We start from the raw sequence: 7,277 nt of genomic DNA on the forward strand, positions 1-7,277 counted from the left end.
TACCGAAACGCACTACAGTATACACTGACATACATGTTTCAACAAGTAAACTGAAGTAAAGACATTCAGTTTATTTATTTGATGTTTCTTTGCATCTTTAGCCACATTAGCAACATGTTTCTATGGATGTTGTCTTCCTGCCTGTCTGTCTTTGCTGACCTCCAGCACTGGGTTGCACCGGCTATGCATCAATTCAAACGTAGACTAGTTTGAACGTAATTTCTAAGTTATGCGGTACTAAATATTCAAGGGTTGAACCAGCTGGAATAGTTCTAACATAAGCATAGGTTATAACTTAAATCTCACACCTAGACCTTCGTAGGCGTAAAGTCCTGCACTGTAAACCCGAATAAGTTACCAGAACTCAAAAAAAGTGAGGCAATCAGTTGCCTCACTTTTTTTAAGTTGATTAACTTAAAAGTCAAAATTTTCCGAACTTAAAAGGTTGGTTGAATTGCTACTTGTACCTTTTGATAACAGTTAAATTAAAAGTGCTCATTTAGCTCAACTCAAATATTTGCAGTTAATATGACTTAGTTTTCTGTTAAGGGAACTCAATTATTTTCAGTTATTATGACTTACAGTTTTGAGTTTTCAAACCACAGGAATAAGTTCACAGAACTTAAAAAAATAAGTACACAACCACACAATTTTTATGTTAATAAAACTCAATGTTTATTAGTTTGTTTTGTCATTGTTTTAAGTACACATTAGTCAAATATGTTGAGTTTGTTTACTTAAAAACATGTGATTCAAAACTTAAAAATTTTTAGGCAACCGATTGCCTCACTTACATTAAGTTTAACTAACTTAATATATCTTAAAGTCGTGAACGTCTGCTTTTGAACAGTTACATGTTAAAATGAAATAGAAAAACATTTATAAATTAAAATAAAAAATAATTTTAAAATATACTTATATACTTTAATTGTATATTAAATAAATAAATAAATTTGAGAGATTTTTAAGAAGAAAAACTCAAAATTCTCTGATCCTATCCTTCCAAATGTGTTCCTGGTCACTTAAACGAACACGCAGACTTAATGGGACTTTGTCTTATTCACCGTATCCTCCAGAGTTAGAGAAGTCCATAAATACCCTTCTCATCTCAGTGTGTGTTGTAACTCTGTCTGGCGCACCCACTGCTAGCCTAGCTTAGCACATGTTGTACAAATCACAACAATGTAAATAGGAAAATGTTGGCGTTATTTTGTCACTTATTAGGAGCATAGATGGAGCCAGATACCTCCAGGATCTGTGCTAAGCTAGGCTGCTGGTGCGTCAGACAGAGATACACGACACACACAGATGAGATGAGCGTGTGTATGGAACTTATCTAACTCTGGGGATACTTTGAATAAATCCCAATAAGTACCGTATTTTCCGGACTATAAGTCGCACTTTTTTTTCTCTACTTTGGCTGGTCCTGTGACTTGTGCGACTTGTATATCAAAATATATATAATTTAACATGTTTTTAAATGTTAATTCATACTGAACACATTACCATCTACAGCCGCAAGAGGGCTCTCTATGCTTGTGACAACTAGAATGCTGCTCCTAAAGACAACTGAGAAAGAGAAAAGAGATAAACTGCAGGTAGTAAAATATGCAGCCGAAAACGGTAATCGAAGCAGCAGAAAGAAAGTTTGAAACAAGGGAGAAACTTGTGAGGGACTGGCGAAAAGGTGACTCTTATGCAATGAAGAAAACAAAGAAAGCTAATCGGCTAATCGCGGGCTGAAAGCAAGATGGCCAGAGCTGGAGGAACGAGTCACACATGGGTGCTTGAACAACGTGCTGCTGGGAGAGGCTTGTCAACGGTGCAGTTTCGCTACGTCGCCACGCCCGGTAGTTGTTCTGTGTGCTATTGTATAGTTTAATAACTGTTAATGTGTTACGTTAACATACCGGACACCTACCGTATTCAGCCTGTTGTTCTGGGTGCTATTGTGTAGTTTTGGATTTTGTGAAATACATTTCTAAATAAATCGACTTATAGTCCGTGCGATTTATATATGTTTTTTTCCTCTTCATGACGCATTTTTTTGACGCTGCGAATACTTATACTCGGAGCGAATTTATAGTCCGGAAAATACGGTAGGCATGTTTCTTTAAGGCCCTAGGAAATAAATATTTTATCACACATTTCTGATATTGACCAGACAACTAATCAGATAGTCAGGAAAATAATCGGAGTAATCAAAACAATAATACCAAAATGAAGTTATCGTTCGTTACAGCTATAAAAGAAAAAACACTGCTTTTGGCTTCCTTTGCTAATTCCTGAGTAAGGCGACAGGGCAGCAATTTGGATGAAATTTCAAATATTCTATAGAGTTTAAGAACATTTTCACTTAAAACTCTAAAATGTAAATGTTTTTACAAACCATATCAAATGCACAGTGAAATGTGAGTCATCTTGCGCAGCCCACAATGGTTAAGAAAAACATTAAAACATACAAAACATTAGCGTTACTTTTTGCATTATATTAATAAGAACAAAGGCATATTGAGTAGTTTGGGCCTATTGGCTGAACACCTGCAGTAGTGCAGTAACTTTTGAGGCATTATTTAGACAAAAGGAGATAACTTTGAACTAGCCTTTTATAATGCTTTACCCTGCAGCCTTTTTTTCAGATGAGTTTCTACATCATTAATTCATTCTTGAGGGTCTGCAACCTCGGGATAGTTTTACCACTTTCTAGACCAACGTTAAATCTTAAGCTAGTCATTCAAAAAGTGTTGGTCAGTGCTTTGGGATAGCTGAGGTGTACGTGCATAGATCACTCCACAGATTACCAGGAAGGCATCGCCAAGTCTGGGAAGGCTGACCACGGCATCACTTTCTAATGACGAAAGTGATTCTCACAGGGTGGTAGTGAACTGGACTTGCCGGTCCGTTCACCCCAAGTAATGAGGCCCACTGCAACACCATCAAGCTCTGGCTCATCAGACACATCCTGATGAATGAATAAAAAAGAGATACTAATCACAAACTAACACATGGAAAAAACAAAAATATTACAAAATCTTTCCTTAACCAAGTCCCATTGAAATCCAATACCACTTTTACAAAAGAGACCTGGGTCTCATTGTAAGAGTTGAAAAACATAAGATCCATGTTCTGCACACATGAATCAGCCAAAATACCAGAGAATCTAAGTGCTGACTGAAACCAAGGACATTTACAAGAAAAGTGTTTTACTGAACATTGAATAAAATGTTAATATTTACGGGTTAGATAATACACAGCAGAATCTGTTAGTGACTTAAGGAGACTCACTGTGCAGGTTCTTAAACATCCAGAGACGTTCCTCACGCAGATACACAGGAAGGACCGGGAGAACAGTAGTGCGCTTGGTGTGTATGTCATGGATTTCCTATTCAGATAAAAAAGCAAATTGCATATACTGAAGAGTTTACATAAAGCTGATTTTAAACAGTCCAAACAGAACATGTCCACAAATAACCTGTTAACATCTTTAATGCAATCAGACAAATGGCAAACAAAGTGGACTACTTGCAAAAGTCAAAAGCTCATTTCAATCATTGAACCTGTTCAGTTTCTTACGGGTTCAACCTATGAAATGTGCAAAAACTTATTTACCTGTTCATCATGGATTTTTAAAATTTCAGCCAGAGCATCTGCTGTCTTTCCCAGTTTTTGATGCCTTCCGTTCCGCCCTGAATAAGGTCATCAGTCGAGGAAGATAGCGGTCAAGCTCCAGCATAGCACGTAGTTGGGCAGGTTCTGATTTGTAATCCGCTGGAACTCTGCATACAACTACATAGAAATAACAGCCAGAGGAGAATACAGCAACAACACTTATTAAAAAAAGGTTCAATTTGAAGAATCTTGCACACATTCATAAAGCAAAATATCAGCCAAATGAGTAAGAATCACAATTTTCACTTTAAAAGAGAGAGCTGATCCATATTACACTCAGACTCTATTTTAAGAGCAAGCCAGAGGTCCATGAGGTGCGTTCACTGGTGGGCAGGACATCACTATGGTCTGTCGGCAGAAATGTGAAGAAATGTGGTGTGGTCTCATCATCATCTTTCTAATGAGGGTCAGTTTCTTCTCAGTCTTCTTCAACAATTTTTGCAAGCAAATACAAAGTTAAGTAAAATATGATTAGTAGTATTCGTGAACAGAACACATCCATTATTTGTTGACTTAAATACAGCAAAAACACTTTATTTTGATCAAACAGGCAAGATAAAAAACAATGATTGTGGTGTGTATTGTGGAGCGTGCGATGATTTGGGGTTACCACACTAAAACCTTGTCTGAGAAAAAAACAACAATTCAAGTTATTGGTATTTAGAGGGCGGGGAGGGGGGTGATAGAAGAATCACATTCATTGGATTACCTTGGTATCGTTATCACATCTCCAGTTATCTTCCTTAACTTCTTGAAACTGGAACAGCAAGATGCAAAGGCATAAACTGATCTGAAACTGAACAATTAAAAAGATTCAAAGAGTGTCAAATTATAAATACTTCCATTTATAAATGTTCCCTGTTAATGATCTTTTCATTTAATCCCCATAAGTGTCAAGTTACTAAAGCCATCAAGCAAAATTAACATTACTGAAGTAAAGAAAGCAGCCACACTTGAACCTTAGTGCATGGTTAATCAACAATAATACCATTTCTACAAACTTTATTCATCTTTGTCATGAAAGCAGCTTGCCTCCAGCAGGGTCGTTTGTTTTAAAAAAAACGAGGCAACAGTAGGCAGGCACGGGCAGTTGACTCGTTCTGTTAACAGCAATCTCTGTGTCTCTGACAGTCTGCTCACACAGAATTTAAAACTAGCTTCCCTAGAAGCTACCCAGAGAGCGGACTTGCGGTGTAGGAACTCAGTTTGGAGGCGTTTATGCTCTTTTGTGCACTACTGAAAGTTTCCAGCAACAAAAACTAAACTATCGGAAAACGCGGGTGTCTGTTAGTGCTTCTACTAACAACTAATTTTCTAACACCACCTTTAAGCTGGGAATGAGCGTGGATTACTAGATTCATCCGTCGGTCAAATTCTTCAGGGAGTCGGTTAGTGGTAGCTAGGTCGCTAGTTGTGCTGCTGGAGTGCGTAACGTCAAAGTCCTTCTAAATAGTCTCTGGTAACGTTATTGGTCGCTAAGTGGCTAGCTCGCTTTAGCAGCTAACCTATATCTGACAAGTTGCCAATCCCTACAAGACTCCGTGATAAGCCAGTGAAGGGCGGGGCTTGAGAAGGTCTACGCCTTCTGAGACAAACACATACAAAATGTATAAAAGAAGTAAAAGCGAATGAATATTAACATTCAAAACTTACAGTAAGTCCAGTGAGCCTGATTTCTGCTGCGCGAGGTAGTTTCTGCAACCCTACTGTCTGCTGCTTCCCGCCTTTGCTGCTGGTTCAAACTTTTCTTCTTCTGTGTTTTTCCCAAAGAGCGTGTAAGGAATCAGTTTGTAGTTGCAAATTAGCGACCTTCTGCTTCGCAGGTTGAATCAGAGATTAACTCTCCATACAAAATTATCCCTGCAGCTGCTTAAATAAAAATAAAAAGAATATATAGGCTACATTAAACTGATGAAGCAAAAAATAAATAAAATAAAAACATTTTGTCCTCCACTAATGTCTAATGCATTTCAGACCATTTGCTATTGCAATTTATTTATTATGATCGATTTTACTTATTTGGTAAAGCACTTTGAGATTTTATTGTATTTTAACATGTGCTATATAAATTCAGTTTATTTTTAAATCATCCCTATTTTAAACAATAGAAATAACAGGACTTTATCATTCTTAGTATGTTATTACTCAATTCTATTACATTGTACTTAAGTTATGTTTTTAAGTTATGCTTACTTATACACAAAATAGTTCCATTTAATCAAAAAATATTAGTTAACAATACTCAAAAAGGAAGAACATGTTACACCAACTTGACAAAATTAAGTTAGTAGAACTTGTTCTAAAACTTTGAGTATACACTACTTAATCTATTTAATTACTTTGAACGTTCGGGTTTACAGTGTGGTACATTGTTTTTGAAAGGTGGGATAACTTGGAGGACGAAGTACACACAGAGATACACTGGTGAGAGCCAATGAGGTTTAACCATGTATCAGCTCATCTAAATAGCTCACGGTACTGTATTGTGTCAACAGTTCCTTCCTGAGACTACTTAGCAGAACTGGAGCTTAGCGCCGCTGTTAGAGTAATTATTTATCAAAGAATGGACAAAATCACTGGAGTTTTCTTAAAAGCTTATTTACTTGCAAGTATAGTCAGTTTACAGCACTCACAGTGTAAGTACAGAAAATGACTGAAGATTGTTCAACAGTCAAACAGTAGTAGTCTTTTTAAAGGAGTTGGGAATGAAATAGTTATTCGGTTCGTGCAATCAGTAGCTTTCTTCTTATCTCTGGTCAGGCCCGGCATCTCCTCCACACTATGCGTTCTGCCCTCAGGGATACAGCCTGTGCTCTTTGCAAGGTCCCTCAGCTTTCATGATTAACAATGAAATGAAAATGAAATATGAAAGACAGAAACACTAGAACAGCAGTTTGGATGCAAATGGTTTAACAAAGAAACTGAAGCAAAAGCATAATGTTTCTAACAGCCGCCCAAGACGATTGTGATTGGTTTAAACAAATGCAAACAACCCAGAGCGTTTTTTTTTTCCCTCCTATCCCAGAATGCATCTGTGGTGTAGCCAGACCTTACTCCACAGCGCTGTGGAGACAGAGCCGGCAATGTGAGACTACGGCTTTATAAACCAACAGTAGTGTTTTAAAATCAACTCTAAAATCAAGTCTTCACACTGAGACTGTAAAGAGCTCAGAACTGGAGTGATGTGATCGACCATCTTGGTTATAGTGAGGACTAGAGTAGCAGCGTTCTGTAAAGATGCAAAATTAAATGCATATGTATAAAATATAAAAGTATACAGTATATGTAAATACCGGTAAGTAAATGGGCAGTTAGTTAGGAATATTGGGCTGTGAATCAAGGGCCAGGGAACAAGGGTCTGGGAACGTAGGGCTGTGAACATACTAATATATATATATATATATATATATATATATATATATATATATATATATATATAGTGTGTGATTCACAAACATCCCATCCAGGCTCTAGGAGAGAAGTATATATATATATATATGAGTGGATCGACAAACGTCTGATCCCAGGCCAGCGCTCGACCCTCCCCTGCGGACCCATCCCTGTCCAGCCGCATGACACCCACAGCCACAGACCCACACGACACACAC

Source organism: Perca fluviatilis, chromosome 5 (assembly GCF_010015445.1).
Source record: "Perca fluviatilis chromosome 5, GENO_Pfluv_1.0, whole genome shotgun sequence".
Lineage (NCBI taxonomy): Eukaryota > Metazoa > Chordata > Actinopteri > Perciformes > Percidae > Perca > Perca fluviatilis.